Source organism: Gasterosteus aculeatus, chromosome 2 (genome assembly GCF_964276395.1).
Source record: "Gasterosteus aculeatus chromosome 2, fGasAcu3.hap1.1, whole genome shotgun sequence".
In the NCBI taxonomy this organism is placed as follows: domain Eukaryota; kingdom Metazoa; phylum Chordata; class Actinopteri; order Perciformes; family Gasterosteidae; genus Gasterosteus; species Gasterosteus aculeatus.
Window position 1 is genome coordinate 22,570,515 of NC_135689.1, and position 22,077 is coordinate 22,592,591.

The 22,077-nt window shown below is 44.5% G+C and overlaps 86 non-coding genes and 8 pseudogenes across 86 annotated transcripts; all 94 read left to right on the plus strand.

The window, feature by feature from the left end:
• Window positions 1–69: 69 nt before the first annotated feature.
• LOC144397526 (5S ribosomal RNA) lies at window positions 70–188 on the plus strand. Its single transcript, XR_013459672.1, has one exon. It is a non-coding gene; the product is annotated as a 5S ribosomal RNA (ribosomal RNA).
• A 117-nt stretch (window positions 189–305) lies between these two features.
• LOC144396404 (5S ribosomal RNA) lies at window positions 306–424 on the plus strand. The gene has a single exon (XR_013458550.1). It is a non-coding gene; the product is annotated as a 5S ribosomal RNA (ribosomal RNA).
• Window positions 425–540: 116 nt separating this feature from the next.
• LOC144401754 (5S ribosomal RNA) lies at window positions 541–659 on the plus strand. The gene has a single exon (XR_013463689.1). It is a non-coding gene; the product is annotated as a 5S ribosomal RNA (ribosomal RNA).
• Window positions 660–776: 117 nt separating this feature from the next.
• LOC144396405 (5S ribosomal RNA) lies at window positions 777–895 on the plus strand. Its single transcript, XR_013458551.1, has one exon. It is a non-coding gene; the product is annotated as a 5S ribosomal RNA (ribosomal RNA).
• A 116-nt stretch (window positions 896–1,011) lies between these two features.
• On the plus strand, window positions 1,012–1,130 carry LOC144397645 (5S ribosomal RNA). Its single transcript, XR_013459791.1, has one exon. It is a non-coding gene; the product is annotated as a 5S ribosomal RNA (ribosomal RNA).
• Window positions 1,131–1,247: 117 nt separating this feature from the next.
• Window positions 1,248–1,366, plus strand: LOC144398731 (5S ribosomal RNA). Its single transcript, XR_013460878.1, has one exon. It is a non-coding gene; the product is annotated as a 5S ribosomal RNA (ribosomal RNA).
• A 116-nt stretch (window positions 1,367–1,482) lies between these two features.
• Window positions 1,483–1,601, plus strand: LOC144401755 (5S ribosomal RNA). Its single transcript, XR_013463690.1, has one exon. It is a non-coding gene; the product is annotated as a 5S ribosomal RNA (ribosomal RNA).
• A 116-nt stretch (window positions 1,602–1,717) lies between these two features.
• LOC144397656 (5S ribosomal RNA) lies at window positions 1,718–1,836 on the plus strand. Its single transcript, XR_013459802.1, has one exon. It is a non-coding gene; the product is annotated as a 5S ribosomal RNA (ribosomal RNA).
• Window positions 1,837–1,953: 117 nt separating this feature from the next.
• LOC144392528 (5S ribosomal RNA) lies at window positions 1,954–2,072 on the plus strand. Its single transcript, XR_013455917.1, has one exon. It is a non-coding gene; the product is annotated as a 5S ribosomal RNA (ribosomal RNA).
• A 116-nt stretch (window positions 2,073–2,188) lies between these two features.
• LOC144396406 (5S ribosomal RNA) lies at window positions 2,189–2,307 on the plus strand. Its single transcript, XR_013458552.1, has one exon. It is a non-coding gene; the product is annotated as a 5S ribosomal RNA (ribosomal RNA).
• A 117-nt stretch (window positions 2,308–2,424) lies between these two features.
• LOC144398020 (5S ribosomal RNA) lies at window positions 2,425–2,543 on the plus strand. Its single transcript, XR_013460167.1, has one exon. It is a non-coding gene; the product is annotated as a 5S ribosomal RNA (ribosomal RNA).
• Window positions 2,544–2,659: 116 nt separating this feature from the next.
• Window positions 2,660–2,778, plus strand: LOC144389987 (5S ribosomal RNA). The gene has a single exon (XR_013454033.1). It is a non-coding gene; the product is annotated as a 5S ribosomal RNA (ribosomal RNA).
• Window positions 2,779–2,894: 116 nt separating this feature from the next.
• LOC144389988 (5S ribosomal RNA) lies at window positions 2,895–3,013 on the plus strand. Its single transcript, XR_013454036.1, has one exon. It is a non-coding gene; the product is annotated as a 5S ribosomal RNA (ribosomal RNA).
• A 117-nt stretch (window positions 3,014–3,130) lies between these two features.
• Window positions 3,131–3,249, plus strand: LOC144400885 (5S ribosomal RNA). Its single transcript, XR_013462820.1, has one exon. It is a non-coding gene; the product is annotated as a 5S ribosomal RNA (ribosomal RNA).
• A 116-nt stretch (window positions 3,250–3,365) lies between these two features.
• LOC144401756 (5S ribosomal RNA) lies at window positions 3,366–3,484 on the plus strand. Its single transcript, XR_013463691.1, has one exon. It is a non-coding gene; the product is annotated as a 5S ribosomal RNA (ribosomal RNA).
• Window positions 3,485–3,601: 117 nt separating this feature from the next.
• On the plus strand, window positions 3,602–3,720 carry LOC144396407 (5S ribosomal RNA). The gene has a single exon (XR_013458553.1). It is a non-coding gene; the product is annotated as a 5S ribosomal RNA (ribosomal RNA).
• Window positions 3,721–3,836: 116 nt separating this feature from the next.
• On the plus strand, window positions 3,837–3,955 carry LOC144399365 (5S ribosomal RNA). The gene has a single exon (XR_013461510.1). It is a non-coding gene; the product is annotated as a 5S ribosomal RNA (ribosomal RNA).
• Window positions 3,956–4,072: 117 nt separating this feature from the next.
• Window positions 4,073–4,191, plus strand: LOC144398609 (5S ribosomal RNA). Its single transcript, XR_013460756.1, has one exon. It is a non-coding gene; the product is annotated as a 5S ribosomal RNA (ribosomal RNA).
• A 116-nt stretch (window positions 4,192–4,307) lies between these two features.
• On the plus strand, window positions 4,308–4,426 carry LOC144401758 (5S ribosomal RNA). Its single transcript, XR_013463693.1, has one exon. It is a non-coding gene; the product is annotated as a 5S ribosomal RNA (ribosomal RNA).
• A 117-nt stretch (window positions 4,427–4,543) lies between these two features.
• LOC144399919 (5S ribosomal RNA) lies at window positions 4,544–4,652 on the plus strand (annotated as a pseudogene).
• Window positions 4,653–4,768: 116 nt separating this feature from the next.
• LOC144397667 (5S ribosomal RNA) lies at window positions 4,769–4,887 on the plus strand. Its single transcript, XR_013459814.1, has one exon. It is a non-coding gene; the product is annotated as a 5S ribosomal RNA (ribosomal RNA).
• A 117-nt stretch (window positions 4,888–5,004) lies between these two features.
• Window positions 5,005–5,123, plus strand: LOC144396408 (5S ribosomal RNA). Its single transcript, XR_013458554.1, has one exon. It is a non-coding gene; the product is annotated as a 5S ribosomal RNA (ribosomal RNA).
• Window positions 5,124–5,239: 116 nt separating this feature from the next.
• LOC144401759 (5S ribosomal RNA) lies at window positions 5,240–5,358 on the plus strand. The gene has a single exon (XR_013463694.1). It is a non-coding gene; the product is annotated as a 5S ribosomal RNA (ribosomal RNA).
• A 117-nt stretch (window positions 5,359–5,475) lies between these two features.
• On the plus strand, window positions 5,476–5,594 carry LOC144399837 (5S ribosomal RNA; annotated as a pseudogene).
• A 116-nt stretch (window positions 5,595–5,710) lies between these two features.
• On the plus strand, window positions 5,711–5,829 carry LOC144389990 (5S ribosomal RNA). Its single transcript, XR_013454038.1, has one exon. It is a non-coding gene; the product is annotated as a 5S ribosomal RNA (ribosomal RNA).
• Window positions 5,830–5,946: 117 nt separating this feature from the next.
• On the plus strand, window positions 5,947–6,065 carry LOC144392539 (5S ribosomal RNA). The gene has a single exon (XR_013455928.1). It is a non-coding gene; the product is annotated as a 5S ribosomal RNA (ribosomal RNA).
• A 116-nt stretch (window positions 6,066–6,181) lies between these two features.
• Window positions 6,182–6,300, plus strand: LOC144401760 (5S ribosomal RNA). Its single transcript, XR_013463695.1, has one exon. It is a non-coding gene; the product is annotated as a 5S ribosomal RNA (ribosomal RNA).
• A 117-nt stretch (window positions 6,301–6,417) lies between these two features.
• Window positions 6,418–6,536, plus strand: LOC144396410 (5S ribosomal RNA). Its single transcript, XR_013458556.1, has one exon. It is a non-coding gene; the product is annotated as a 5S ribosomal RNA (ribosomal RNA).
• Window positions 6,537–6,652: 116 nt separating this feature from the next.
• On the plus strand, window positions 6,653–6,771 carry LOC144397662 (5S ribosomal RNA). The gene has a single exon (XR_013459808.1). It is a non-coding gene; the product is annotated as a 5S ribosomal RNA (ribosomal RNA).
• Window positions 6,772–6,888: 117 nt separating this feature from the next.
• LOC144398610 (5S ribosomal RNA) lies at window positions 6,889–7,007 on the plus strand. The gene has a single exon (XR_013460757.1). It is a non-coding gene; the product is annotated as a 5S ribosomal RNA (ribosomal RNA).
• A 116-nt stretch (window positions 7,008–7,123) lies between these two features.
• On the plus strand, window positions 7,124–7,242 carry LOC144401761 (5S ribosomal RNA). Its single transcript, XR_013463696.1, has one exon. It is a non-coding gene; the product is annotated as a 5S ribosomal RNA (ribosomal RNA).
• A 117-nt stretch (window positions 7,243–7,359) lies between these two features.
• On the plus strand, window positions 7,360–7,468 carry LOC144399920 (5S ribosomal RNA; annotated as a pseudogene).
• Window positions 7,469–7,584: 116 nt separating this feature from the next.
• LOC144397678 (5S ribosomal RNA) lies at window positions 7,585–7,703 on the plus strand. Its single transcript, XR_013459825.1, has one exon. It is a non-coding gene; the product is annotated as a 5S ribosomal RNA (ribosomal RNA).
• A 117-nt stretch (window positions 7,704–7,820) lies between these two features.
• LOC144392548 (5S ribosomal RNA) lies at window positions 7,821–7,939 on the plus strand. Its single transcript, XR_013455936.1, has one exon. It is a non-coding gene; the product is annotated as a 5S ribosomal RNA (ribosomal RNA).
• Window positions 7,940–8,055: 116 nt separating this feature from the next.
• LOC144397689 (5S ribosomal RNA) lies at window positions 8,056–8,174 on the plus strand. The gene has a single exon (XR_013459836.1). It is a non-coding gene; the product is annotated as a 5S ribosomal RNA (ribosomal RNA).
• Window positions 8,175–8,291: 117 nt separating this feature from the next.
• On the plus strand, window positions 8,292–8,410 carry LOC144392558 (5S ribosomal RNA). The gene has a single exon (XR_013455947.1). It is a non-coding gene; the product is annotated as a 5S ribosomal RNA (ribosomal RNA).
• A 116-nt stretch (window positions 8,411–8,526) lies between these two features.
• Window positions 8,527–8,645, plus strand: LOC144401762 (5S ribosomal RNA). The gene has a single exon (XR_013463697.1). It is a non-coding gene; the product is annotated as a 5S ribosomal RNA (ribosomal RNA).
• A 117-nt stretch (window positions 8,646–8,762) lies between these two features.
• On the plus strand, window positions 8,763–8,881 carry LOC144398021 (5S ribosomal RNA). Its single transcript, XR_013460168.1, has one exon. It is a non-coding gene; the product is annotated as a 5S ribosomal RNA (ribosomal RNA).
• A 116-nt stretch (window positions 8,882–8,997) lies between these two features.
• Window positions 8,998–9,116, plus strand: LOC144398415 (5S ribosomal RNA). Its single transcript, XR_013460562.1, has one exon. It is a non-coding gene; the product is annotated as a 5S ribosomal RNA (ribosomal RNA).
• Window positions 9,117–9,232: 116 nt separating this feature from the next.
• LOC144397700 (5S ribosomal RNA) lies at window positions 9,233–9,351 on the plus strand. The gene has a single exon (XR_013459847.1). It is a non-coding gene; the product is annotated as a 5S ribosomal RNA (ribosomal RNA).
• Window positions 9,352–9,468: 117 nt separating this feature from the next.
• Window positions 9,469–9,587, plus strand: LOC144396411 (5S ribosomal RNA). Its single transcript, XR_013458557.1, has one exon. It is a non-coding gene; the product is annotated as a 5S ribosomal RNA (ribosomal RNA).
• A 116-nt stretch (window positions 9,588–9,703) lies between these two features.
• On the plus strand, window positions 9,704–9,822 carry LOC144397663 (5S ribosomal RNA). Its single transcript, XR_013459809.1, has one exon. It is a non-coding gene; the product is annotated as a 5S ribosomal RNA (ribosomal RNA).
• A 117-nt stretch (window positions 9,823–9,939) lies between these two features.
• Window positions 9,940–10,058, plus strand: LOC144399219 (5S ribosomal RNA). The gene has a single exon (XR_013461364.1). It is a non-coding gene; the product is annotated as a 5S ribosomal RNA (ribosomal RNA).
• A 117-nt stretch (window positions 10,059–10,175) lies between these two features.
• LOC144398611 (5S ribosomal RNA) lies at window positions 10,176–10,294 on the plus strand. The gene has a single exon (XR_013460758.1). It is a non-coding gene; the product is annotated as a 5S ribosomal RNA (ribosomal RNA).
• A 116-nt stretch (window positions 10,295–10,410) lies between these two features.
• On the plus strand, window positions 10,411–10,529 carry LOC144398613 (5S ribosomal RNA). The gene has a single exon (XR_013460760.1). It is a non-coding gene; the product is annotated as a 5S ribosomal RNA (ribosomal RNA).
• A 116-nt stretch (window positions 10,530–10,645) lies between these two features.
• Window positions 10,646–10,764, plus strand: LOC144401763 (5S ribosomal RNA). The gene has a single exon (XR_013463698.1). It is a non-coding gene; the product is annotated as a 5S ribosomal RNA (ribosomal RNA).
• Window positions 10,765–10,881: 117 nt separating this feature from the next.
• LOC144399921 (5S ribosomal RNA) lies at window positions 10,882–10,990 on the plus strand (annotated as a pseudogene).
• A 116-nt stretch (window positions 10,991–11,106) lies between these two features.
• Window positions 11,107–11,225, plus strand: LOC144397711 (5S ribosomal RNA). Its single transcript, XR_013459858.1, has one exon. It is a non-coding gene; the product is annotated as a 5S ribosomal RNA (ribosomal RNA).
• A 117-nt stretch (window positions 11,226–11,342) lies between these two features.
• Window positions 11,343–11,461, plus strand: LOC144392569 (5S ribosomal RNA). The gene has a single exon (XR_013455958.1). It is a non-coding gene; the product is annotated as a 5S ribosomal RNA (ribosomal RNA).
• Window positions 11,462–11,577: 116 nt separating this feature from the next.
• LOC144401764 (5S ribosomal RNA) lies at window positions 11,578–11,696 on the plus strand. Its single transcript, XR_013463699.1, has one exon. It is a non-coding gene; the product is annotated as a 5S ribosomal RNA (ribosomal RNA).
• Window positions 11,697–11,813: 117 nt separating this feature from the next.
• Window positions 11,814–11,932, plus strand: LOC144397723 (5S ribosomal RNA). The gene has a single exon (XR_013459870.1). It is a non-coding gene; the product is annotated as a 5S ribosomal RNA (ribosomal RNA).
• Window positions 11,933–12,049: 117 nt separating this feature from the next.
• Window positions 12,050–12,168, plus strand: LOC144396412 (5S ribosomal RNA). Its single transcript, XR_013458558.1, has one exon. It is a non-coding gene; the product is annotated as a 5S ribosomal RNA (ribosomal RNA).
• Window positions 12,169–12,284: 116 nt separating this feature from the next.
• On the plus strand, window positions 12,285–12,403 carry LOC144401765 (5S ribosomal RNA). Its single transcript, XR_013463700.1, has one exon. It is a non-coding gene; the product is annotated as a 5S ribosomal RNA (ribosomal RNA).
• Window positions 12,404–12,520: 117 nt separating this feature from the next.
• Window positions 12,521–12,639, plus strand: LOC144399220 (5S ribosomal RNA). Its single transcript, XR_013461365.1, has one exon. It is a non-coding gene; the product is annotated as a 5S ribosomal RNA (ribosomal RNA).
• Window positions 12,640–12,756: 117 nt separating this feature from the next.
• LOC144397734 (5S ribosomal RNA) lies at window positions 12,757–12,875 on the plus strand. The gene has a single exon (XR_013459881.1). It is a non-coding gene; the product is annotated as a 5S ribosomal RNA (ribosomal RNA).
• Window positions 12,876–12,992: 117 nt separating this feature from the next.
• Window positions 12,993–13,111, plus strand: LOC144399134 (5S ribosomal RNA). Its single transcript, XR_013461279.1, has one exon. It is a non-coding gene; the product is annotated as a 5S ribosomal RNA (ribosomal RNA).
• Window positions 13,112–13,227: 116 nt separating this feature from the next.
• On the plus strand, window positions 13,228–13,346 carry LOC144397745 (5S ribosomal RNA). Its single transcript, XR_013459892.1, has one exon. It is a non-coding gene; the product is annotated as a 5S ribosomal RNA (ribosomal RNA).
• A 117-nt stretch (window positions 13,347–13,463) lies between these two features.
• On the plus strand, window positions 13,464–13,582 carry LOC144392580 (5S ribosomal RNA). Its single transcript, XR_013455969.1, has one exon. It is a non-coding gene; the product is annotated as a 5S ribosomal RNA (ribosomal RNA).
• Window positions 13,583–13,698: 116 nt separating this feature from the next.
• LOC144397756 (5S ribosomal RNA) lies at window positions 13,699–13,817 on the plus strand. Its single transcript, XR_013459903.1, has one exon. It is a non-coding gene; the product is annotated as a 5S ribosomal RNA (ribosomal RNA).
• A 117-nt stretch (window positions 13,818–13,934) lies between these two features.
• LOC144396413 (5S ribosomal RNA) lies at window positions 13,935–14,053 on the plus strand. The gene has a single exon (XR_013458559.1). It is a non-coding gene; the product is annotated as a 5S ribosomal RNA (ribosomal RNA).
• A 116-nt stretch (window positions 14,054–14,169) lies between these two features.
• LOC144401766 (5S ribosomal RNA) lies at window positions 14,170–14,288 on the plus strand. The gene has a single exon (XR_013463701.1). It is a non-coding gene; the product is annotated as a 5S ribosomal RNA (ribosomal RNA).
• Window positions 14,289–14,405: 117 nt separating this feature from the next.
• LOC144396414 (5S ribosomal RNA) lies at window positions 14,406–14,524 on the plus strand. Its single transcript, XR_013458560.1, has one exon. It is a non-coding gene; the product is annotated as a 5S ribosomal RNA (ribosomal RNA).
• A 116-nt stretch (window positions 14,525–14,640) lies between these two features.
• Window positions 14,641–14,759, plus strand: LOC144397045 (5S ribosomal RNA). Its single transcript, XR_013459190.1, has one exon. It is a non-coding gene; the product is annotated as a 5S ribosomal RNA (ribosomal RNA).
• A 117-nt stretch (window positions 14,760–14,876) lies between these two features.
• LOC144399221 (5S ribosomal RNA) lies at window positions 14,877–14,995 on the plus strand. Its single transcript, XR_013461366.1, has one exon. It is a non-coding gene; the product is annotated as a 5S ribosomal RNA (ribosomal RNA).
• A 117-nt stretch (window positions 14,996–15,112) lies between these two features.
• LOC144389992 (5S ribosomal RNA) lies at window positions 15,113–15,231 on the plus strand. Its single transcript, XR_013454042.1, has one exon. It is a non-coding gene; the product is annotated as a 5S ribosomal RNA (ribosomal RNA).
• Window positions 15,232–15,347: 116 nt separating this feature from the next.
• Window positions 15,348–15,466, plus strand: LOC144398614 (5S ribosomal RNA). The gene has a single exon (XR_013460761.1). It is a non-coding gene; the product is annotated as a 5S ribosomal RNA (ribosomal RNA).
• A 116-nt stretch (window positions 15,467–15,582) lies between these two features.
• Window positions 15,583–15,701, plus strand: LOC144401767 (5S ribosomal RNA). Its single transcript, XR_013463702.1, has one exon. It is a non-coding gene; the product is annotated as a 5S ribosomal RNA (ribosomal RNA).
• A 117-nt stretch (window positions 15,702–15,818) lies between these two features.
• Window positions 15,819–15,927, plus strand: LOC144399922 (5S ribosomal RNA; annotated as a pseudogene).
• Window positions 15,928–16,043: 116 nt separating this feature from the next.
• Window positions 16,044–16,162, plus strand: LOC144397767 (5S ribosomal RNA). Its single transcript, XR_013459914.1, has one exon. It is a non-coding gene; the product is annotated as a 5S ribosomal RNA (ribosomal RNA).
• A 116-nt stretch (window positions 16,163–16,278) lies between these two features.
• On the plus strand, window positions 16,279–16,397 carry LOC144390750 (5S ribosomal RNA). The gene has a single exon (XR_013454592.1). It is a non-coding gene; the product is annotated as a 5S ribosomal RNA (ribosomal RNA).
• Window positions 16,398–16,514: 117 nt separating this feature from the next.
• LOC144398615 (5S ribosomal RNA) lies at window positions 16,515–16,633 on the plus strand. Its single transcript, XR_013460762.1, has one exon. It is a non-coding gene; the product is annotated as a 5S ribosomal RNA (ribosomal RNA).
• A 116-nt stretch (window positions 16,634–16,749) lies between these two features.
• LOC144401769 (5S ribosomal RNA) lies at window positions 16,750–16,868 on the plus strand. Its single transcript, XR_013463704.1, has one exon. It is a non-coding gene; the product is annotated as a 5S ribosomal RNA (ribosomal RNA).
• A 117-nt stretch (window positions 16,869–16,985) lies between these two features.
• On the plus strand, window positions 16,986–17,094 carry LOC144399923 (5S ribosomal RNA; annotated as a pseudogene).
• Window positions 17,095–17,210: 116 nt separating this feature from the next.
• LOC144397778 (5S ribosomal RNA) lies at window positions 17,211–17,329 on the plus strand. Its single transcript, XR_013459925.1, has one exon. It is a non-coding gene; the product is annotated as a 5S ribosomal RNA (ribosomal RNA).
• A 117-nt stretch (window positions 17,330–17,446) lies between these two features.
• On the plus strand, window positions 17,447–17,565 carry LOC144392591 (5S ribosomal RNA). Its single transcript, XR_013455980.1, has one exon. It is a non-coding gene; the product is annotated as a 5S ribosomal RNA (ribosomal RNA).
• A 116-nt stretch (window positions 17,566–17,681) lies between these two features.
• Window positions 17,682–17,800, plus strand: LOC144401770 (5S ribosomal RNA). The gene has a single exon (XR_013463705.1). It is a non-coding gene; the product is annotated as a 5S ribosomal RNA (ribosomal RNA).
• Window positions 17,801–17,917: 117 nt separating this feature from the next.
• Window positions 17,918–18,036, plus strand: LOC144397789 (5S ribosomal RNA). Its single transcript, XR_013459936.1, has one exon. It is a non-coding gene; the product is annotated as a 5S ribosomal RNA (ribosomal RNA).
• Window positions 18,037–18,153: 117 nt separating this feature from the next.
• LOC144396415 (5S ribosomal RNA) lies at window positions 18,154–18,272 on the plus strand. The gene has a single exon (XR_013458561.1). It is a non-coding gene; the product is annotated as a 5S ribosomal RNA (ribosomal RNA).
• Window positions 18,273–18,388: 116 nt separating this feature from the next.
• Window positions 18,389–18,507, plus strand: LOC144401771 (5S ribosomal RNA). Its single transcript, XR_013463706.1, has one exon. It is a non-coding gene; the product is annotated as a 5S ribosomal RNA (ribosomal RNA).
• A 117-nt stretch (window positions 18,508–18,624) lies between these two features.
• Window positions 18,625–18,743, plus strand: LOC144396416 (5S ribosomal RNA). The gene has a single exon (XR_013458562.1). It is a non-coding gene; the product is annotated as a 5S ribosomal RNA (ribosomal RNA).
• Window positions 18,744–18,859: 116 nt separating this feature from the next.
• Window positions 18,860–18,978, plus strand: LOC144397664 (5S ribosomal RNA). Its single transcript, XR_013459810.1, has one exon. It is a non-coding gene; the product is annotated as a 5S ribosomal RNA (ribosomal RNA).
• A 117-nt stretch (window positions 18,979–19,095) lies between these two features.
• Window positions 19,096–19,214, plus strand: LOC144389993 (5S ribosomal RNA). The gene has a single exon (XR_013454045.1). It is a non-coding gene; the product is annotated as a 5S ribosomal RNA (ribosomal RNA).
• Window positions 19,215–19,330: 116 nt separating this feature from the next.
• On the plus strand, window positions 19,331–19,449 carry LOC144398616 (5S ribosomal RNA). Its single transcript, XR_013460763.1, has one exon. It is a non-coding gene; the product is annotated as a 5S ribosomal RNA (ribosomal RNA).
• A 116-nt stretch (window positions 19,450–19,565) lies between these two features.
• On the plus strand, window positions 19,566–19,684 carry LOC144401772 (5S ribosomal RNA). Its single transcript, XR_013463707.1, has one exon. It is a non-coding gene; the product is annotated as a 5S ribosomal RNA (ribosomal RNA).
• Window positions 19,685–19,801: 117 nt separating this feature from the next.
• On the plus strand, window positions 19,802–19,910 carry LOC144399975 (5S ribosomal RNA; annotated as a pseudogene).
• Window positions 19,911–20,026: 116 nt separating this feature from the next.
• LOC144397800 (5S ribosomal RNA) lies at window positions 20,027–20,145 on the plus strand. Its single transcript, XR_013459947.1, has one exon. It is a non-coding gene; the product is annotated as a 5S ribosomal RNA (ribosomal RNA).
• Window positions 20,146–20,261: 116 nt separating this feature from the next.
• LOC144395770 (5S ribosomal RNA) lies at window positions 20,262–20,380 on the plus strand. The gene has a single exon (XR_013457910.1). It is a non-coding gene; the product is annotated as a 5S ribosomal RNA (ribosomal RNA).
• Window positions 20,381–20,497: 117 nt separating this feature from the next.
• On the plus strand, window positions 20,498–20,616 carry LOC144398617 (5S ribosomal RNA). Its single transcript, XR_013460764.1, has one exon. It is a non-coding gene; the product is annotated as a 5S ribosomal RNA (ribosomal RNA).
• Window positions 20,617–20,732: 116 nt separating this feature from the next.
• LOC144401773 (5S ribosomal RNA) lies at window positions 20,733–20,851 on the plus strand. Its single transcript, XR_013463708.1, has one exon. It is a non-coding gene; the product is annotated as a 5S ribosomal RNA (ribosomal RNA).
• A 117-nt stretch (window positions 20,852–20,968) lies between these two features.
• Window positions 20,969–21,077, plus strand: LOC144399924 (5S ribosomal RNA; annotated as a pseudogene).
• Window positions 21,078–21,193: 116 nt separating this feature from the next.
• On the plus strand, window positions 21,194–21,312 carry LOC144399400 (5S ribosomal RNA). Its single transcript, XR_013461545.1, has one exon. It is a non-coding gene; the product is annotated as a 5S ribosomal RNA (ribosomal RNA).
• A 116-nt stretch (window positions 21,313–21,428) lies between these two features.
• Window positions 21,429–21,547, plus strand: LOC144396881 (5S ribosomal RNA). Its single transcript, XR_013459027.1, has one exon. It is a non-coding gene; the product is annotated as a 5S ribosomal RNA (ribosomal RNA).
• Window positions 21,548–21,664: 117 nt separating this feature from the next.
• Window positions 21,665–21,783, plus strand: LOC144396417 (5S ribosomal RNA). The gene has a single exon (XR_013458563.1). It is a non-coding gene; the product is annotated as a 5S ribosomal RNA (ribosomal RNA).
• Window positions 21,784–21,899: 116 nt separating this feature from the next.
• LOC144399129 (5S ribosomal RNA) lies at window positions 21,900–22,018 on the plus strand. Its single transcript, XR_013461274.1, has one exon. It is a non-coding gene; the product is annotated as a 5S ribosomal RNA (ribosomal RNA).
• The last annotated feature ends 59 nt before the right edge of the window (window positions 22,019–22,077 follow it).

Genomic DNA, 22,077 nt, shown 5'->3' on the forward strand with positions numbered 1-22,077 from the left:
CTCCATTTCATTGTCAAAACTACAAAACCTTTGACACATTTTAAAAGATTAGGAAGAGGACATACAGTTGCTTACGGCCATACCTCTCTGGCTCCGCCTGATCTCGTCAGATCTCAGAAGCTAAGCAGAGTAGGGCCTGGTTAGTACTTGGATGGAAGACCGCCTGGGAATCCCAGGTGCTGTGAGCTTTTTCATTTCTCTCTCTGGAAGAAATCGAGAAGGCATTAGAAAGTGACTCCTTTTTCATTATCTAAACTCCAAAACCTTTGACACATTTTAAAATATTAGGAAGAGGACATACAGTTGCTTACGGCCATACCTCTCTGGCTCCGCCTGATCTCGTCTGATCTCAGAAGCTAAGCAGAGTAGGGCCTGGTTAGTACTTGGATGGAAGACCGCCTGGGAATCCCAGGTGCTGTAAGCTTTTTCATTTCGATCTGTAAAAGACACAGAGAAGGCCTTAGAAAGTGACTCCATTTCATTGTCAAAACTACAAAACCTTTGACACATTTTAAAAGATTAGGAAGAGGACATACAGTTGCTTACGGCCATACCTCTCTGGCTCCGCCTGATCTCGTCTGATCTCAGAAGCTAAGCAGAGTAGGGCCTGGTTAGTACTTGGATGGAAGACCGCCTGGGAATCCCAGGTGCCGTAAGCTTTTTCATTTCTCTCTCTGGAAGAAATCGAGAAGGCATTAGAAAGTGACTCCTTTTTCATTGTCAAAACTACAAAACCTTTGACACATTTTAAAAGATTAGGTAGAGGACATACAGTTGCTTACGGCCATACCTCTCTGGCTCCGCCTGATCTCGTCTGATCTCAGAAGCTAAGCAGAGTAGGGCCTGGTTAGTACTTGGATGGAAGACCGCCTGGGAATCCCAGGTGCTGTAAGCTTTTTCATTTCGATCTGTAACAGACACAGAGAAGGCCTTAGAAAGTGACTCCATTTCATTGTCAAAACTACAAAACCTTTGACACATTTTAAAAGATTAGGAAGAGGACATACAGTTGCTTACGGCCATACCTCTCTGGCTCCGCCTGATCTCGTCAGATCTCAGAAGCTAAGCAGAGTAGGGCCTGGTTAGTACTTGGATGGAAGACCGCCTGGGAATCCCAGGTGCCGTAAGCTTTTTCATTTCTCTCTCTGGAAGAAATCGAGAAGGCATTAGAAAGTGACTCCTTTTTCATTATCTAAACTCCAAAACCTTTGACACATTTTAAAATATTAGGAAGAGGACATACAGTTGCTTACGGCCATACCTCTCTGGCTTCGCCTGATCTCGTCTGATCTCAGAAGCTAAGCAGAGTAGGGCCTGGTTAGTACTTGGATGGAAGACCGCCTGGGAATCCCAGGTGCTATAAGCTTTTTTATTTCGATCTGTAAAAGACACAAAGAAGAACTTAGAAAGTGACTCCATTTCATTGTCAAAACTCCAAAACCTTTGACACATTTTAAAAGATTAGGTAGAGGACATAAGGTTGCTTACGGCCATACCTCTCTGGCTCCGCCTGATCTCGTCTGATCTCAGAAGCTAAGCAGAGTAGGGCCTGGTTAGTACTTGGATGGAAGACCGCCTGGGAATCCCAGGTGCCGTAAGCTTTTTCATTTCGATCTGTAACAGACACAGAGAAGGCCTTAGAAAGTGACTCCATTTCATTGTCAAAACTACAAAACCTTTGACACATTTTAAAAGATTAGGAAGAGGACATACAGTTGCTTACGGCCATACCTCTCTGGCTCCGCCTGATCTCGTCAGATCTCAGAAGCTAAGCAGAGTAGGGCCTGGTTAGTACTTGGATGGAAGACCGCCTGGGAATCCCAGGTGCCGTAAGCTTTTTCATTTCTCTCTCTGGAAGAAATCGAGAAGGCATTAGAAAGTGACTCCTTTTTCATTATCTAAACTCCAAAACCTTTGACACATTTTAAAATATTAGGAAGAGGACATACAGTTGCTTACGGCCATACCTCTCTGGCTTCGCCTGATCTCGTCTGATCTCAGAAGCTAAGCAGAGTAGGGCCTGGTTAGTACTTGGATGGAAGACCGCCTGGGAATCCCAGGTGCTGTAAGCTTTTTTATTTCGATCTGTAAAAGACACAAAGAAGAACTTAGAAAGTGACTCCATTTCATTGTCAAAACTCCAAAACCTTTGACACATTTTAAAAGATTAGGTAGAGGACATAAGGTTGCTTACGGCCATACCTCTCTGGCTCCGCCTGATCTCGTCTGATCTCAGAAGCTAAGCAGAGTAGGGCCTGGTTAGTACTTGGATGGAAGACCGCCTGGGAATCCCAGGTGCTGTAAGCTTTTTCATTTCTCTCTCTGGAAGAAATCGAGAAGGCATTAGAAAGTGACTCCTTTTTCATTATCAAAACTCCAAAACCTTAGACACATTTTAAAAGATTAGGAAGAGGACATACAGTTGCTTACGGCCATACCTCTCTGGCTCTGCCTGATCTCGTCTGATCTCAGAAGCTAAGCAGAGTAGGGCCTGGTTAGTACTTGGATGGAAGACCGCCTGGGAATCCCAGGTGCTGTAAGCTTTTTCATTTCGATCTGTAAAAGACACAGAGAAGGCCTTAGAAAGTGACTCCATTTCTTTGTCAAAACTACAAAACCTTTGACACATTTTAAAAGATTAGGAAGAGGACATACAGTTGCTTACGGCCATACCTCTCTGGCTCCGCCTGATCTCGTCAGATCTCAGAAGCTAAGCAGAGTAGGGCCTGGTTAGTACTTGGATGGAAGACCGCCTGGGAATCCCAGGTGCTGTAAGCTTTTTCATTTCGATCTGTAAAAGACACAGAGAAGGCCTTAGAAAGTGACTCCATTTCATTGTCAAAACTACAAAACCTTTGACACATTTTAAAAGATTAGGAAGAGGACATACAGTTGCTTACGGCCATACCTCTCTGGCTCCGCCTGATCTCGTCAGATCTCAGAAGCTAAGCAGAGTAGGGCCTGGTTAGTACTTGGATGGAAGACCGCCTGGGAATCCCAGGTGCTGTAAGCTTTTTCATTTCTCTCTCTGGAAGAAATCGAGAAGGCATTAGAAAGTGACTCCTTTTTCATTATCTAAACTCCAAAACCTTTGACACATTTTAAAATATTAGGAAGAGGACATACAGTTGCTTACGGCCATACCTCTCTGGCTTCGCCTGATCTCGTCTGATCTCAGAAGCTAAGCAGAGTAGGGCCTGGTTAGTACTTGGATGGAAGACCGCCTGGGAATCCCAGGTGCCGTAAGCTTTTTCATTTCGATCTGTAAAAGACACAGAGAAGGCCTTAGAAAGTGACTCCATTTAATTGTCAAAACTACAAAACCTTTGACACATTTTAAAAGATTAGGTAGAGGACATACAGTTGCTTACGGCCATACCTCTCTGGCTCCGCCTGATCTCGTCTGATCTCAGAAGCTAAGCAGAGTAGGGCCTGGTTAGTACTTGGATGGAAGACCGCCTGGGAATCCCAGGTGCCGTAAGCTTTTTCATTTCTCTCTCTGGAAGAAATCGAGAAGGCCTTAGAAAGTGACTCCTTTTTCATTATCAAAACTCCAAAACCTTTGACACATTTTAAAAGATTAGGAAGAGGACATACAGTTGCTTACGGCCATACCTCTCTGGCTCCGCCTGATCTCGTCTGATCTCAGAAGCTAAGCAGAGTAGGGCCTGGTTAGTACTTGGATGGAAGACCGCCTGGGAATCCCAGGTGCTGTAAGCTTTTTCATTTCGATCTGTAAAAGACACAGAGAAGGCCTTAGAAAGTGACTCCATTTCATTGTCAAAACTACAAAACCTTTGACACATTTTAAAAGATTAGGAAGAGGACATACAGTTTCTTACGGCCATACCTCTCTGGCTCCGCCTGATCTCGTCTGATCTCAGAAGCTAAGCAGAGTAGGGCCTGGTTAGTACATGGATGGAAGACCGCCTGGGAATCCCAGGTGCCGTAAGCTTTTTCATTTCTCTCTCTGGAAGAAATCGAGAAGGCATTAGAAAGTGACTCCTTTTTCATTATCAAAACTCCAAAACCTTTGACACATTTTAAAAGATTAGGAAGAGGACATACAGTTGCTTACGGCCATACCTCTCTGGCTCCGCCTGATCTCGTCTGATCTCAGAAGCTAAGCAGAGTAGGGCCTGGTTAGTACTTGGATGGAAGACCGCCTGGGAATCCCAGGTGCTGTACGCTTTTTCATTTCGATCTGTAAAAGACACAGAGAAGGCCTTAGAAAGTGACTCCATTTAATTGTCAAAACTACAAAACCTTTGACACATTTTAAAAGATTAGGTAGAGGACATACAGTTGCTTACGGCCATACCTCTCTGGCTCCGCCTGATCTCGTCTGATCTCAGAAGCTAAGCAGAGTAGGGCCTGGTTAGTACTTGGATGGAAGACCGCCTGGGAATCCCAGGTGCCGTAAGCTTTTTCATTTCTCTCTCTGGAAGAAATCGAGAAGGCATTAGAAAGTGACTCCTTTTTCATTATCAAAACTCCAAAACCTTTGACACATTTTAAAAGATTAGGAAGAGGACATACAGTTGCTTACAGCCATACCTCTCTGGCTCCGTCTGATCTCAGAAGCTAAGCAGAGTAGGGCCTGGTTAGTACTTGGATGGAAGACCGCCTGGGAATCCCAGGTGCTGTAAGCTTTTTCATTTCGATCTGTAAAAGACACAGAGAAGGCCTTAGAAAGTGACTCCATTTCATTGTCAAAACTACAAAACCTTTGACACATTTTAAAAGATTAGGAAGAGGACATACAGTTGCTTACGGCCATACCTCTCTGGCTCCGCCTGATCTCGTCAGATCTCAGAAGCTAAGCAGAGTAGGGCCTGGTTAGTACTTGGATGGAAGACCGCCTGGGAATCCCAGGTGCCGTAAGCTTTTTCATTTCTCTCTCTGGAAGAAATCGAGAAGGCATTAGAAAGTGACTCCTTTTTCATTATCTAAACTCCAAAACCTTTGACACATTTTAAAATATTAGGAAGAGGACATACAGTTGCTTACGGCCATACCTCTCTGGCTCCGCCTGATCTCGTCTGATCTCAGAAGCTAAGCAGAGTAGGGCCTGGTTAGTACTTGGATGGAAGACCGCCTGGGAATCCCAGGTGCTGTAAGCTTTTTTATTTCGATCTGTAAAAGACACAAAGAAGAACTTAGAAAGTGACTCCATTTCATTGTCAAAACTCCAAAACCTTTGACACATTTTAAAAGATTAGGTAGAGGACATACAGTTGCTTACGGCCATACCTCTCTGGCTCCGCCTGATCTCGTCTGATCTCAGAAGCTAAGCAGAGTAGGGCCTGGTTAGTACTTGGATGGAAGACCGCCTGGGAATCCCAGGTGCCGTAAGCTTTTTCATTTCTCTCTCTGGAAGAAATCGAGAAGGCATTAGAAAGTGACTCCTTTTTCATTATCAAAACTCCAAAACCTTAGACACATTTTAAAAGATTAGGAAGAGGACATACAGTTGCTTACGGCCATACCTCTCTGGCTCTGCCTGATCTCGTCTGATATCAGAAGCTAAGCAGAGTAGGGCCTGGTTAGTACTTGGATGGAAGACAGCCTGGGAATCCCAGGTGCTGTAAGCTTTTTCATTTCGATCTGTAAAAGACACAGAGAAGGCCTTAGAAAGTGACTCCATTTCATTGTCAAAACTACAAAACCTTTGACACATTTTAAAAGATTAGGAAGAGGACATACAGTTGCTTACGGCCATACCTCTCTGGCTCCGCCTGATCTCGTCAGATCTCAGAAGCTAAGCAGAGTAGGGCCTGGTTAGTACTTGGATGGAAGACCGCCTGGGAATCCCAGGTGCTGTAAGCTTTTTCATTTCTCTCTCTGGAAGAAATCGAGAAGGCATTAGAAAGTGACTCCTTTTTCATTATCTAAACTCCAAAACCTTTGACACATTTTAAAATATTAGGAAGAGGACATACAGTTGCTTACGGCCATACCTCTCTGGCTTCGCCTGATCTCGTCTGATCTCAGAAGCTAAGCAGAGTAGGGCCTGGTTAGTACTTGGATGGAAGACCGCCTGGGAATCCCAGGTGCTGTAAGCTTTTTCATTTCGATCTGTAAAAGACACAGAGAAGGCCTTAGAAAGTGACTCCATTTAATTGTCAAAACTACAAAACCTTTGACACATTTTAAAAGATTAGGTAGAGGACATACAGTTGCTTACGGCCATACCTCTCTGGCTCCGCCTGATCTCGTCTGATCTCAGAAGCTAAGCAGAGTAGGGCCTGGTTAGTACTTGGATGGAAGACCGCCTGGGAATCCCAGGTGCCGTAAGCTTTTTCATTTCTCTCTCTGGAAGAAATCGAGAAGGCCTTAGAAAGTGACTCCTTTTTCATTATCAAAACTCCAAAACCTTTGACACATTTTAAAAGATTAGGAAGAGGACATACAGTTGCTTACGGCCATACCTCTCTGGCTCCGCCTGATCTCGTCTGATCTCAGAAGCTAAGCAGAGTAGGGCCTGGTTAGTACTTGGATGGAAGACCGCCTGGGAATCCCAGGTGCTGTAAGCTTTTTCATTTCGATCTGTAAAAGACACAGAGAAGGCCTTAGAAAGTGACTCCATTTCATTGTCAAAACTACAAAACCTTTGACACATTTTAAAAGATTAGGAAGAGGACATACAGTTTCTTACGGCCATACCTCTCTGGCTCCGCCTGATCTCGTCTGATCTCAGAAGCTAAGCAGAGTAGGGCCTGGTTAGTACTTGGATGGAAGACCGCCTGGGAATCCCAGGTGCCGTAAGCTTTTTCATTTCTCTCTCTGGAAGAAATCGAGAAGGCATTAGAAAGTGACTCCTTTTTCATTATCAAAACTCCAAAACCTTTGACACATTTTAAAAGATTAGGAAGAGGACATACAGTTGCTTACGGCCATACCTCTCTGGCTCCGCCTGATCTCGTCTGATCTCAGAAGCTAAGCAGAGTAGGGCCTGGTTAGTACTTGGATGGAAGACCGCCTGGGAATCCCAGGTGCTGTACGCTTTTTCATTTCGATCTGTAAAAGACACAGAGAAGGCCTTAGAAAGTGACTCCATTTAATTGTCAAAACTACAAAACCTTTGACACATTTTAAAAGATTAGGTAGAGGACATACAGTTGCTTACGGCCATACCTCTCTGGCTCCGCCTGATCTCGTCTGATCTCAGAAGCTAAGCAGAGTAGGGCCTGGTTAGTACTTGGATGGAAGACCGCCTGGGAATCCCAGGTGCCGTAAGCTTTTTCATTTCTCTCTCTGGAAGAAATCGAGAAGGCATTAGAAAGTGACTCCTTTTTCATTATCAAAACTCCAAAACCTTTGACACATTTTAAAAGATTAGGAAGAGGACATACAGTTGCTTACAGCCATACCTCTCTGGCTCCGTCTGATCTCAGAAGCTAAGCAGAGTAGGGCCTGGTTAGTACTTGGATGGAAGACCGCCTGGGAATCCCAGGTGCTGTAAGCTTTTTCATTTCGATCTGTAAAAGACACAGAGAAGGCCTTAGAAAGTGACTCCATTTCATTGTCAAAACTACAAAACCTTTGACACATTTTAAAAGATTAGGAAGAGGACATACAGTTGCTTACGGCCATACCTCTCTGGCTCCGCCTGATCTCGTCAGATCTCAGAAGCTAAGCAGAGTAGGGCCTGGTTAGTACTTGGATGGAAGACCGCCTGGGAATCCCAGGTGCCGTAAGCTTTTTCATTTCTCTCTCTGGAAGAAATCGAGAAGGCATTAGAAAGTGACTCCTTTTTCATTATCTAAACTCCAAAACCTTTGACACATTTTAAAATATTAGGAAGAGGACATACAGTTGCTTACGGCCATACCTCTCTGGCTTCGCCTGATCTCGTCTGATCTCAGAAGCTAAGCAGAGTAGGGCCTGGTTAGTACTTGGATGGAAGACCGCCTGGGAATCCCAGGTGCTGTAAGCTTTTTTATTTCGATCTGTAAAAGACACAAAGAAGAACTTAGAAAGTGACTCCATTTCATTGTCAAAACTCCAAAACCTTTGACACATTTTAAAAGATTAGGTAGAGGACATACAGTTGCTTACGGCCATACCTCTCTGGCTCCGCCTGATCTCGTCAGATCTCAGAAGCTAAGCAGAGTAGGGCCTGGTTAGTACTTGGATGGAAGACCGCCTGGGAATCCCAGGTGCCGTAAGCTTTTTCATTTCTCTCTCTGGAAGAAATCGAGAAGGCATTAGAAAGTGACTCCTTTTTCATTATCTAAACTCCAAAACCTTTGACACATTTTAAAATATTAGGAAGAGGACATACAGTTGCTTACGGCCATACCTCTCTGGCTTCGCCTGATCTCGTCTGATCTCAGAAGCTAAGCAGAGTAGGGCCTGGTTAGTACTTGGATGGAAGACCGCCTGGGAATCCCAGGTGCTGTAAGCTTTTTTATTTCGATCTGTAAAAGACACAAAGAAGAACTTAGAAAGTGACTCCATTTCATTGTCAAAACTCCAAAACCTTTGACACATTTTAAAAGATTAGGTAGAGGACATAAGGTTGCTTACGGCCATACCTCTCTGGCTCCGCCTGATCTCGTCTGATCTCAGAAGCTAAGCAGAGTAGGGCCTGGTTAGTACTTGGATGGAAGACCGCCTGGGAATCCCAGGTGCCGTAAGCTTTTTCATTTCTCTCTCTGGAAGAAATCGAGAAGGCATTAGAAAGTGACTCCTTTTTCATTATCAAAACTCCAAAACCTTAGACACATTTTAAAAGATTAGGAAGAGGACATACAGTTGCTTACGGCCATACCTCTCTGGCTCTGCCTGATCTCGTCTGATCTCAGAAGCTAAGCAGAGTAGGGCCTGGTTAGTACTTGGATGGAAGACCGCCTGGGAATCCCAGGTGCTGTAAGCTTTTTCATTTCGATCTGTAAAAGACACAGAGAAGGCCTTAGAAAGTGACTCCATTTCTTTGTCAAAACTACAAAACCTTTGACACATTTTAAAAGATTAGGAAGAGGACATACAGTTGCTTACTGCCATACCTCTCTGGCTCCGCCTGATCTCGTCAGATCTCAGAAGCTAAGCAGAGTAGGGCCTGGTTAGTACTTGGATGGAAGACCGCCTGGGAATCCCAGGTGCTGTAAGCTTTTTCATTTCGATCTGTAAAAGACACAGAGAAGGCCTTAGAAAGTGACTCCATTTCATTGTCAAAACTACAAAACCTTTGACACATTTTAAAAGATTAGGAAGAGGACATAGAGTTGCTTACGGCCATACCTCTCTGGCTCCGCCTGATCTCGTCAGATCTCAGAAGCTAAGCAGAGTAGGGCCTGGTTAGTACTTGGATGGAAGACCGCCTGGGAATCCCAGGTGCCGTAAGCTTTTTCATTTCTCTCTCTGGAAGAAATCGAGAAGGCATTAGAAAGTGACTCCTTTTTCATTATCAAAACTCCAAAACCTTTGACACATTTTAAAAGATTAGGAAGAGGACATACAGTTGCTTACGGCCATACCTCTCTGGCTCCGCCTGATCTCGTCTGATCTCAGAAGCTAAGCAGAGTAGGGCCTGGTTAGTACTTGGATGGAAGACCGCCTGGGAATCCCAGGTGCTGTAAGCTTTTTCATTTCGATCTGTAAAAGACACAGAGAAGGCCTTAGAAAGTGACTCCATTTCATTGTCAAAACTACAAAACCTTTGACACATTTTAAAAGATTAGGAAGAGGACATACAGTTTCTTACGGCCATACCTCTCTGGCTCCGCCTGATCTCGTCTGATCTCAGAAGCTAAGCAGAGTAGGGCCTGGTTAGTACTTGGATGGAAGACCGCCTGGGAATCCCAGGTGCCGTAAGCTTTTTCATTTCTCTCTCTGGAAGAAATCGAGAAGGCATTAGAAGGTGACTCCTTTTTCATTATCAAAACTCCAAAACCTTTGACACATTTTAAAAGATTGGGAAGAGGACATACAGTTGCTTACGGCCATACCTCTCTGGCTCGGCCTGATCTCGTCTGATCTCAGAAGCTAAGCAGAGTAGGGCCTGGTTAGTACTTGGATGGAAGACCGCCTGGGAATCCCAGGTGCTGTAAGCTTTTTCATTTCGATCTGTAAAAGACACAGAGAAGGCCTTAGAAAGTGACTCCTTTTTCATTATCAAAACTCCAAAACCTTTGACACATTTTAAAAGATTAGGTAGAGGACATACAGTTGCTTACGGCCATACCTCTCTGGCTCCGCCTGATCTCGTCTGATCTCAGAAGCTAAGCAGAGTAGGGCCTGGTTAGTACTTGGATGGAAGACCGCCTGGGAATCCCAGGTGCTGTACGCTTTTTCATTTCGATCTGTAAAAGACACAGAGAAGGCCTTAGAAAGTGACTCCATTTAATTGTCAAAACTACAAAACCTTTGACACATTTTAAAAGATTAGGTAGAGGACATACAGTTGCTTACGGCCATACCTCTCTGGCTCCGCCTGATCTCGTCTGATCTCAGAAGCTAAGCAGAGTAGGGCCTGGTTAGTACTTGGATGGAAGACCGCCTGGGAATCCCAGGTGCTGTACGCTTTTTCATTTCGATCTGTAAAAGACACAGAGAAGGCCTTAGAAAGTGACTCCATTTAATTGTCAAAACTACAAAACCTTTGACACATTTTAAAAGATTAGGTAGAGGACATACAGTTGCTTACGGCCATACCTCTCTGGCTCCGCCTGATCTCGTCTGATCTCAGAAGCTAAGCAGAGTAGGGCCTGGTTAGTACTTGGATGGAAGACCGCCTGGGAATCCCAGGTGCCGTAAGCTTTTTCATTTCTCTCTCTGGAAGAAATCGAGAAGGCATTAGAAAGTGACTCCTTTTTCATTATCAAAACTCCAAAACCTTTGACACATTTTAAAAGATTAGGAAGAGGACATACAGTTGCTTACAGCCATACCTCTCTGGCTCCGTCTGATCTCAGAAGCTAAGCAGAGTAGGGCCTGGTTAGTACTTGGATGGAAGACCGCCTGGGAATCCCAGGTGCTGTAAGCTTTTTCATTTCGATCTGTAAAAGACACAGAGAAGGCCTTAGAAAGTGACTCCATTTCATTGTCAAAACTACAAAACCTTTGACACATTTTAAAAGATTAGGAAGAGGACATACAGTTGCTTACGGCCATACCTCTCTGGCTCCGCCTGATCTCGTCAGATCTCAGAAGCTAAGCAGAGTAGGGCCTGGTTAGTACTTGGATGGAAGACCGCCTGGGAATCCCAGGTGCCGTAAGCTTTTTCATTTCTCTCTCTGGAAGAAATCGAGAAGGCATTAGAAAGTGACTCCTTTTTCATTATCTAAACTCCAAAACCTTTGACACATTTTAAAATATTAGGAAGAGGACATACAGTTGCTTACGGCCATACCTCTCTGGCTTCGCCTGATCTCGTCTGATCTCAGAAGCTAAGCAGAGTAGGGCCTGGTTAGTACTTGGATGGAAGACCGCCTGGGAATCCCAGGTGCTGTAAGCTTTTTTATTTCGATCTGTAAAAGACACAAAGAAGAACTTAGAAAGTGACTCCATTTCATTGTCAAAACTCCAAAACCTTTGACACATTTTAAAAGATTAGGTAGAGGACATAAGGTTGCTTACGGCCATACCTCTCTGGCTCCGCCTGATCTCGTCTGATCTCAGAAGCTAAGCAGAGTAGGGCCTGGTTAGTACTTGGATGGAAGACCGCCTGGGAATCCCAGGTGCCGTAAGCTTTTTCATTTCTCTCTCTGGAAGAAATCGAGAAGGCATTAGAAAGTGACTCCTTTTTCATTATCAAAACTCCAAAACCTTTGACACATTTTAAAATATTAGGAAGAGGACATACAGTTGCTTACGGCCATACCTCTCTGGCTCCGCCTGATCTCGTCAGATCTCAGAAGCTAAGCAGAGTAGGGCCTGGTTAGTACTTGGATGGAAGACCGCCTGGGAATCCCAGGTGCCGTAAGCTTTTTCATTTCTCTCTCTGGAAGAAATTGAGAAGGCCTTAGAAAGTGACTCCTTTTTCATTATCAAAACTCCAAAACCTTTGACACATTTTAAAAGATTAGGAAGAGGACATACAGTTGCTTACGGCCATACCTCTCTGGCTCCGCCTGATCTCGTCTGATCTCAGAAGCTAAGCAGAGTAGGGCCTGGTTAGTACTTGGATGGAAGACCGCCTGGGAATCCCAGGTGCTGTAAGCTTTTTCATTTCGATCTGTAAAAGACACAGAGAAGGCCTTAGAAAGTGACTCCATTTCATTGTCAAAACTACAAAACCTTTGACACATTTTAAAAGATTAGGTAGAGGACATACAGTTGCTTACGGCCATACCTCTCTGGCTCCGCCTGATCTCGTCTGATCTCAGAAGCTAAGCAGAGTAGGGCCTGGTTAGTACTTGGATGGAAGACCGCCTGGGAATCCCAGGTGCCGTAAGCTTTTTCATTTCTCTCTCTGGAAGAAATCGAGAAGGCATTAGAAAGTGACTCCTTTTTCATTATCAAAACTCCAAAACCTTTGACACATTTTAAAAGATTAGGAAGAGGACATACAGTTGCTTACGGCCATACCTCTCTGGCTCGGCCTGATCTCGTCTGATCTCAGAAGCTAAGCAGAGTAGGGCCTGGTTAGTACTTGGATGGAAGACCGCCTGGGAATCCCAGGTGCTGTAAGCTTTTTCATTTCGATCTGTAAAAGACACAGAGAAGGCCTTAGAAAGTGACTCCTTTTTCATTATCAAAACTCCAAAACCTTTGACACATTTTAAAAGATTAGGTAGAGGACATACAGTTGCTTACGGCCATACCTCTCTGGCTCCGCCTGATCTCGTCAGATCTCAGAAGCTAAGCAGAGTAGGGCCTGGTTAGTACTTGGATGGAAGACCGCCTGGGAATCCCAGGTGCCGTAAGCTTTTTCATTTCTCTCTCTGGAAGAAATCGAGAAGGCATTAGAAAGTGACTCCTTTTTCATTATCAAAACTCCAAAACCTTTGACACATTTTAAAAGATTAGGAAGAGGACATACAGTTGCTTACGGCCATACCTCTCTGGCTCCGCCTGATCTCGTCTGATCTCAGAAGCTCAGCAGAGTAGGGCCTGGTTAGTACTTGGATGGAAGACCGCCTGGGAATCCCAGGTGCTGTAAGCTTTTTCATTTCGATCTGTAAAAGACACAGAGAAGGCCTTAGAAAGTGACTCCATTTCATTGTCAAAACTACAAAACCTTTGACACATTTTAAAAGATTAGGAAGAGGACATACAGTTGCTTACGGCCATACCTCTCTGGCTCCGCCTGATCTCGTCAGATCTCAGAAGCTAAGCAGAGTAGGGCCTGGTTAGTACTTGGATGGAAGACCGCCTGGGAATCCCAGGTGCCGTAAGCTTTTTCATTTCTCTCTCTGGAAGAAATCGAGAAGGCATTAGAAAGTGACTCCTTTTTCATTATCTAAACTCCAAAACCTTTGACACATTTTAAAATATTAGGAAGAGGACATACAGTTGCTTACGGCCATACCTCTCTGGCTTCGCCTGATCTCGTCTGATCTCAGAAGCTAAGCAGAGTAGGGCCTGGTTAGTACTTGGATGGAAGACCGCCTGGGAATCCCAGGTGCTGTAAGCTTTTTTATTTCGATCTGTAAAAGACACAAAGAAGAACTTAGAAAGTGACTCCATTTCATTGTCAAAACTCCAAAACCTTTGACACATTTTAAAAGATTAGGTAGAGGACATAAGGTTGCTTACGGCCATACCTCTCTGGCTCCGCCTGATCTCGTCAGATCTCAGAAGCTAAGCAGAGTAGGGCCTGGTTAGTACTTGGATGGAAGACCGCCTGGGAATCCCAGGTGCCGTAAGCTTTTTCATTTCTCTCTCTGGAAGAAATTGAGAAGGCCTTAGAAAGTGACTCCTTTTTCATTATCAAAACTCCAAAACCTTTGACACATTTTAAAAGATTAGGAAGAGGACATACAGTTGCTTACGGCCATACCTCTCTGGCTCCGCCTGATCTCGTCTGATCTCAGAAGCTAAGCAGAGTAGGGCCTGGTTAGTACTTGGATGGAAGACCGCCTGGGAATCCCAGGTGCTGTAAGCTTTTTCATTTCGATCTGTAAAAGACACAGAGAAGGCCTTAGAAAGTGACTCCATTTCATTGTCAAAACTACAAAACCTTTGACACATTTTAAAAGATTAGGTAGAGGACATACAGTTGCTTACGGCCATACCTCTCTGGCTCCGCCTGATCTCGTCTGATCTCAGAAGCTAAGCAGAGTAGGGCCTGGTTAGTACTTGGATGGAAGACCGCCTGGGAATCCCAGGTGCCGTAAGCTTTTTCATTTCTCTCTCTGGAAGAAATCGAGAAGGCATTAGAAAGTGACTCCTTTTTCATTATCAAAACTCCAAAACCTTTGACACATTTTAAAAGATTAGGAAGAGGACATACAGTTGCTTACGGCCATACCTCTCTGGCTCCGCCTGATCTCGTCTGATCTCAGAAGCTAAGCAGAGTAGGGCCTGGTTAGTACTTGGATGGAAGACCGCCTGGGAATCCCAGGTGCTGTAAGCTTTTTCATTTCGATCTGTAAAAGACACAGAGAAGGCCTTAGAAAGTGACTCCATTTCATTGTCAAAACTACAAAACCTTTGACACATTTTAAAAGATTAGGAAGAGGACATACAGTTTCTTACGGCCATACCTCTCTGGCACCGCCTGATCTCGTCTGATCTCAGAAGCTAAGCAGAGTAGGGCCTGGTTAGTACTTGGATGGAAGACCGCCTGGGAATCCCAGGTGCCGTAAGCTTTTTCATTTCTCTCTCTGGAAGAAATCGAGAAGGCATTAGAAAGTGACTCCTTTTTCATTATCAAAACTCCAAAACCTTTGACACATTTTAAAAGATTAGGAAGAGGACATACAGTTGCTTACGGCCATACCTCTCTGGCTCGGCCTGATCTCGTCTGATCTCAGAAGCTAAGCAGAGTAGGGCCTGGTTAGTACTTGGATGGAAGACCGCCTGGGAATCCCAGGTGCTGTAAGCTTTTTCATTTCGATCTGTAAAAGACACAGAGAAGGCCTTAGAAAGTGACTCCTTTTTCATTATCAAAACTCCAAAACCTTTGACACATTTTAAAAGATTAGGTAGAGGACATACAGTTGCTTACGGCCATACCTCTCTGGCTCCGCCTGATCTCGTCAGATCTCAGAAGCTAAGCAGAGTAGGGCCTGGTTAGTACTTGGATGGAAGACCGCCTGGGAATCCCAGGTGCTGTAAGCTTTTTCATTTCGATCTGTAAAAGACACAGAGAAGGCCTTAGAAAGTGACTCCATTTCATTGTCAAAACTACAAAACCTTTGACACATTTTAAAAGATTAGGTAGAGGACATACAGTTGCTTACGGCCATACCTCTCTGGCTCCGCCTGATCTCGTCTGATCTCAGAAGCTAAGCAGAGTAGGGCCTGGTTAGTACTTGGATGGAAGACCGCCTGGGAATCCCAGGTGCTGTACGCTTTTTCATTTCGATCTGTAAAAGACACAGAGAAGGCCTTAGAAAGTGACTCCATTTAATTGTCAAAACTACAAAACCTTTGACACATTTTAAAAGATTAGGTAGAGGACATACAGTTGCTTACGGCCATACCTCTCTGGCTCCGCCTGATCTCGTCTGATCTCAGAAGCTAAGCAGAGTAGGGCCTGGTTAGTACTTGGATGGAAGACCGCCTGGGAATCCCAGGTGCCGTAAGCTTTTTCATTTCTCTCTCTGGAAGAAATCGAGAAGGCATTAGAAAGTGACTCCTTTTTCATTATCAAAACTCCAAAACCTTTGACACATTTTAAAAGATTAGGAAGAGGACATACAGTTGCTTACAGCCATACCTCTCTGGCTCCGTCTGATCTCAGAAGCTAAGCAGAGTAGGGCCTGGTTAGTACTTGGATGGAAGACCGCCTGGGAATCCCAGGTGCTGTAAGCTTTTTCATTTCGATCTGTAAAAGACACAGAGAAGGCCTTAGAAAGTGACTCCATTTCATTGTCAAAACTACAAAACCTTTGACACATTTTAAAAGATTAGGAAGAGGACATACAGTTGCTTACGGCCATACCTCTCTGGCTCCGCCTGATCTCGTCAGATCTCAGAAGCTAAGCAGAGTAGGGCCTGGTTAGTACTTGGATGGAAGACCGCCTGGGAATCCCAGGTGCCGTAAGCTTTTTCATTTCGATCTGTAAAAGACACAGAGAAGGCCTTAGAAAGTGACTCCATTTCATTGTCAAAACTACAAAACCTTTGACACATTTTAAAAGATTAGGTAGAGGACATACAGTTGCTTACGGCCATACCTCTCTGGCTCCACCTGATCTCGTCTGATCTCAGAAGCTAAGCAGAGTAGGGCCTGGTTAGTACTTGGATGGAAGACCGCCTGGGAATCCCAGGTGCCGTAAGCTTTTTCATTTCTCTCTCTGGAAGAAATCGAGAAGGCCTTAGAAAGTGACTCCTTTTTCATTATCAAAACTCCAAAACCTTTGACACATTTTAAAAGATTAGGAAGAGGACATACAGTTGCTTACGGCCATACCTCTCTGGCTCCGCCTGATCTCGTCTGATCTCAGAAGCTAAGCAGAGTAGGGCCTGGTTAGTACTTGGATGGAAGACCGCCTGGGAATCCCAGGTGCTGTACGCTTTTTCATTTCGATCTGTAAAAGACACAGAGAAGGCCTTAGAAAGTGACTCCATTTAATTGTCAAAACTACAAAACCTTTGACACATTTTAAAAGATTAGGTAGAGGACATACAGTTGCTTACGGCCATACCTCTCTGGCTCCGCCTGATCTCGTCTGATCTCAGAAGCTAAGCAGAGTAGGGCCTGGTTAGTACTTGGATGGAAGACCGCCTGGGAATCCCAGGTGCCGTAAGCTTTTTCATTTCTCTCTCTGGAAGAAATCGAGAAGGCATTAGAAAGTGACTCCTTTTTCATTATCAAAACTCCAAAACCTTTGACACATTTTAAAAGATTAGGAAGAGGACATACAGTTGCTTACAGCCATACCTCTCTGGCTCCGTCTGATCTCAGAAGCTAAGCAGAGTAGGGCCTGGTTAGTACTTGGATGGAAGACCGCCTGGGAATCCCAGGTGCTGTAAGCTTTTTCATTTCGATCTGTAAAAGACACAGAGAAGGCCTTAGAAAGTGACTCCATTTCATTGTCAAAACTACAAAACCTTTGACACATTTTAAAAGATTAGGAAGAGGACATACAGTTGCTTACGGCCATACCTCTCTGGCTCCGCCTGATCTCGTCAGATCTCAGAAGCTAAGCAGAGTAGGGCCTGGTTAGTACTTGGATGGAAGACCGCCTGGGAATCCCAGGTGCCGTAAGCTTTTTCATTTCTCTCTCTGGAAGAAATCGAGAAGGCATTAGAAAGTGACTCCTTTTTCATTATCTAAACTCCAAAACCTTTGACACATTTTAAAATATTAGGAAGAGGACATACAGTTGCTTACGGCCATACCTCTCTGGCTTCGCCTGATCTCGTCTGATCTCAGAAGCTAAGCAGAGTAGGGCCTGGTTAGTACTTGGATGGAAGACCGCCTGGGAATCCCAGGTGCTGTAAGCTTTTTTATTTCGATCTGTAAAAGACACAAAGAAGAACTTAGAAAGTGACTCCATTTCATTGTCAAAACTCCAAAACCTTTGACACATTTTAAAAGATTAGGTAGAGGACATAAGGTTGCTTACGGCCATACCTCTCTGGCTCCGCCTGATCTCGTCTGATCTCAGAAGCTAAGCAGAGTAGGGCCTGGTTAGTACTTGGATGGAAGACCGCCTGGGAATCCCAGGTGCCGTAAGCTTTTTCATTTCTCTCTCTGGAAGAAATCGAGAAGGCATTAGAAAGTGACTCCTTTTTCATTATCAAAACTCCAAAACCTTTGACACATTTTAAAATATTAGGAAGAGGACATACAGTTGCTTACGGCCATACCTCTCTGGCTCCGCCTGATCTCGTCAGATCTCAGAAGCTAAGCAGAGTAGGGCCTGGTTAGTACTTGGATGGAAGACCGCCTGGGAATCCCAGGTGCCGTAAGCTTTTTCATTTCTCTCTCTGGAAGAAATTGAGAAGGCCTTAGAAAGTGACTCCTTTTTCATTATCAAAACTCCAAAACCTTTGACACATTTTAAAAGATTAGGAAGAGGACATACAGTTGCTTACGGCCATACCTCTCTGGCTCCGCCTGATCTCGTCTGATCTCAGAAGCTAAGCAGAGTAGGGCCTGGTTAGTACTTGGATGGAAGACCGCCTGGGAATCCCAGGTGCTGTAAGCTTTTTCATTTCGATCTGTAAAAGACACAGAGAAGGCCTTAGAAAGTGACTCCATTTCATTGTCAAAACTACAAAACCTTTGACACATTTTAAAAGATTAGGTAGAGGACATACAGTTGCTTACGGCCATACCTCTCTGGCTCCGCCTGATCTCGTCTGATCTCAGAAGCTAAGCAGAGTAGGGCCTGGTTAGTACTTGGATGGAAGACCGCCTGGGAATCCCAGGTGCCGTAAGCTTTTTCATTTCTCTCTCTGGAAGAAATCGAGAAGGCATTAGAAAGTGACTCCTTTTTCATTATCAAAACTCCAAAACCTTTGACACATTTTAAAAGATTAGGAAGAGGACATACAGTTGCTTACGGCCATACCTCTCTGGCTCCGCCTGATCTCGTCTGATCTCAGAAGCTAAGCAGAGTAGGGCCTGGTTAGTACTTGGATGGAAGACCGCCTGGGAATCCCAGGTGCTGTAAGCTTTTTCATTTCGATCTGTAAAAGACACAGAGAAGGCCTTAGAAAGTGACTCCATTTCATTGTCAAAACTACAAAACCTTTGACACATTTTAAAAGATTAGGAAGAGGACATACAGTTTCTTACGGCCATACCTCTCTGGCTCCGCCTGATCTCGTCTGATCTCAGAAGCTAAGCAGAGTAGGGCCTGGTTAGTACTTGGATGGAAGACCGCCTGGGAATCCCAGGTGCCGTAAGCTTTTTCATTTCTCTCTCTGGAAGAAATCGAGAAGGCATTAGAAAGTGACTCCTTTTTCATTATCAAAACTCCAAAACCTTTGACACATTTTAAAAGATTAGGTAGAGGACATACAGTTGCTTACGGCCATACCTCTCTGGCTCCGCCTGATCTCGTCAGATCTCAGAAGCTAAGCAGAGTAGGGCCTGGTTAGTACTTGGATGGAAGACCGCCTGGGAATCCCAGGTGCTGTAAGCTTTTTCATTTCGATCTGTAAAAGACACAGAGAAGGCCTTAGAAAGTGACTCCATTTCATTGTCAAAACTACAAAACCTTTGACACATTTTAAAAGATTAGGTAGAGGACATACAGTTGCTTACGGCCATACCTCTCTGGCTCCGCCTGATCTCGTCTGATCTCAGAAGCTAAGCAGAGTAGGGCCTGGTTAGTACTTGGATGGAAGACCGCCTGGGAATCCCAGGTGCTGTACGCTTTTTCATTTCGATCTGTAAAAGACACAGAGAAGGCCTTAGAAAGTGACTCCATTTAATTGTCAAAACTACAAAACCTTTGACACATTTTAAAAGATTAGGTAGAGGACATACAGTTGCTTACGGCCATACCTCTCTGGCTCCGCCTGATCTCGTCTGATCTCAGAAGCTAAGCAGAGTAGGGCCTGGTTAGTACTTGGATGGAAGACCGCCTGGGAATCCCAGGTGCCGTAAGCTTTTTCATTTCTCTCTCTGGAAGAAATCGAGAAGGCATTAGAAAGTGACTCCTTTTTCATTATCAAAACTCCAAAACCTTTGACACATTTTAAAAGATTAGGAAGAGGACATACAGTTGCTTACAGCCATACCTCTCTGGCTCCGTCTGAGCTCAGAAGCTAAGCAGAGTAGGGCCTGGTTAGTACTTGGATGGAAGACCGCCTGGGAATCCCAGGTGCTGTAAGCTTTTTCATTTCGATCTGTAAAAGACACAGAGAAGGCCTTAGAAAGTGACTCCATTTCATTGTCAAAACTACAAAACCTTTGACACATTTTAAAAGATTAGGAAGAGGACATACAGTTGCTTACGGCCATACCTCTCTGGCTCCGCCTGATCTCGTCAGATCTCAGAAGCTAAGCAGAGTAGGGCCTGGTTAGTACTTGGATGGAAGACCGCCTGGGAATCCCAGGTGCCGTAAGCTTTTTCATTTCGATCTGTAAAAGACACAGAGAAGGCCTTAGAAAGTGACTCCATTTCATTGTCAAAACTACAAAACCTTTGACACATTTTAAAAGATTAGGTAGAGGACATACAGTTGCTTACGGCCATACCTCTCTGGCTCCACCTGATCTCGTCTGATCTCAGAAGCTAAGCAGAGTAGGGCCTGGTTAGTACTTGGATGGAAGACCGCCTGGGAATCCCAGGTGCCGTAAGCTTTTTCATTTCTCTCTCTGGAAGAAATCGAGAAGGCCTTAGAAAGTGACTCCTTTTTCATTATCAAAACTCCAAAACCTTTGACACATTTTAAAAGATTAGGAAGAGGACATACAGTTGCTTACGGCCATACCTCTCTGGCTCCGCCTGATCTCGTCTGATCTCAGAAGCTAAGCAGAGTAGGGCCTGGTTAGTACTTGGATGGAAGACCGCCTGGGAATCCCAGGTGCTGTACGCTTTTTCATTTCGATCTGTAAAAGACACAGAGAAGGCCTTAGAAAGTGACTCCATTTAATTGTCAAAACTACAAAACCTTTGACACATTTTAAAAGATTAGGTAGAGGACATACATTTGCTTACGGCCATACCTCTCTGGCTCCGCCTGATCTCGTCTGATCTCAGAAGCTAAGCAGAGTAGGGCCTGGTTAGTACTTGGATGGAAGACCGCCTGGGAATCCCAGGTGCCGTAAGCTTTTTCATTTCTCTCTCTGGAAGAAATCGAGAAGGCATTAGAAAGTGACTCCTTTTTCATTATCAAAACTCCAAAACCTTTGACACATTTTAAAAGATTAGGAAGAGGACATACAGTTGCTTACAGCCATACCTCTCTGGCTCCGTCTGATCTCAGAAGCTAAGCAGAGTAGGGCCTGGTTAGTACTTGGATGGAAGACCGCCTGGGAATCCCAGGTGCTGTAAGCTTTTTCATTTCGATCTGTAAAAGACACAGAGAAGGCCTTAGAAAGTGACTCCATTTCATTGTCAAAACTACAAAACCTTTGACACATTTTAAAAGATTAGGAAGAGGACATACAGTTGATTACGGCCATACCTCTCTGGCTCAGCCTGATCTCGTCAGATCTCAGAAGCTAAGCAGAGTAGGGCCTGGTTAGTACTTGGATGGAAGACCGCCTGGGAATCCCAGGTGCCGTAAGCTTTTTCATTTCGATCTGTAAAAGACACAGAGAAGGCCTTAGAAAGTGACTCCATTTCATTGTCAAAACTACAAAACCTTTGACACATTTTAAAAGATTAGGTAGAGGACATACAGTTGCTTACGGCCATACCTCTCTGGCTCCACCTGATCTCGTCTGATCTCAGAAGCTAAGCAGAGTAGGGCCTGGTTAGTACTTGGATGGAAGACCGCCTGGGAATCCCAGGTGCCGTAAGCTTTTTCATTTCTCTCTCTGGAAGAAATCGAGAAGGCCTTAGAAAGTGACTCCTTTTTCATTATCAAAACTCCAAAACCTTTGACACATTTTAAAAGATTAGGAAGAGGACATACAGTTGCTTACGGCCATACCTCTCTGGCTCCGCCTGATCTCGTCTGATCTCAGAAGCTAAGCAGAGTAGGGCCTGGTTAGTACTTGGATGGAAGACCGCCTGGGAATCCCAGGTGCTGTAAGCTTTTTCATTTCGATCTGTAAAAGACACAGAGAAGGCCTTAGAAAGTGACTGCATTTCATTGTCAAAACTACAAAACCTTTGACACATTTTAAAAGATTAGGAAGAGGACATACAGTTTCTTACGGCCATACCTCTCTGGCTCCGCCTGATCTCGTCTGATCTCAGAAGCTAAGCAGAGTAGGGCCTGGTTAGTACTTGGAAGGAAGACCGCCTGGGAATCCCAGGTGCCGTAAGCTTTTTCATTTCTCTCTCTGGAAGAAATCGAGAAGGCATTAGAAAGTGACTCCTTTTTCAT